The sequence below is a fragment of the Gavialis gangeticus genome, unplaced genomic scaffold (assembly GCF_001723915.1).
Source record: "Gavialis gangeticus isolate Ggan-Ray unplaced genomic scaffold, GavGan_comp1, whole genome shotgun sequence".
In the NCBI taxonomy this organism is placed as follows: Eukaryota; Metazoa; Chordata; order Crocodylia; family Gavialidae; genus Gavialis; species Gavialis gangeticus.
The window spans coordinates 127,195,174-127,195,895 of NW_017728992.1; positions in this window are offsets into that span (position 1 = coordinate 127,195,174).

Sequence of the window (722 nt, forward strand, 5' to 3'; positions counted from 1 at the left end):
GATCCAAAAGGGCGGGGGCTGGTCTGAAACCAAGGTGAGCTGCCAGTGGCTGGTGAGCAATGGGCCCCCAGCCTGGCTGAGGCCAGGGCTGCCCGGAGAGGAGGGGGCGAAGTGAGCTGAAGTCCGCTCGCAGGAGCCCAGGCTGCCAGGGGGGCTTCTCTGCAGTGCAGGGCTGCAATTTGCTGAAGGAGGCAAAGAACCTCCTCAGCTCTGAGCAGGGCTTTTAGTGTGCTCATTGATGAGTGAAAGTCGCCACACATGTCAAGCTAAAGGCAGTTGTTGGGTTCCTAACAGGACACAACGCCTTGCAAACATATGCGTTAAGCTGTGTATACAGATGGCAGGGAGAAGAATGGAGCAGGCGCCTTTTATAAAGCTCTAGCTGATGCCTGTCTTCAGAGCTGGGAAATGAAACGATTCCGACTCAGGGCCAGCTAGCGCCGGGGATTGTTTGTTACCGTTTTAATCCTATTAATTAAAACGTTAACCTGATTGGGTGGAAAGCTCTGTCCCAACAGGCGAGTCTTCCTCATAATAACCTACTCTCCGAGATAATGATGTAAAAGCCTCCCCCGTCTGTGGCGGCGGCTGGTTGATGGGTCCGGAAATCTCTTGAAGGTGAAGCCGAGCAAGATAAACGGGGGCTGCAGGCTGCTCACAATGCCCGAGCGCGCCGCGCGCTGAGAGCCGAGCCGCGCAGCCGCCGCCGCCGCCGCCGCCGC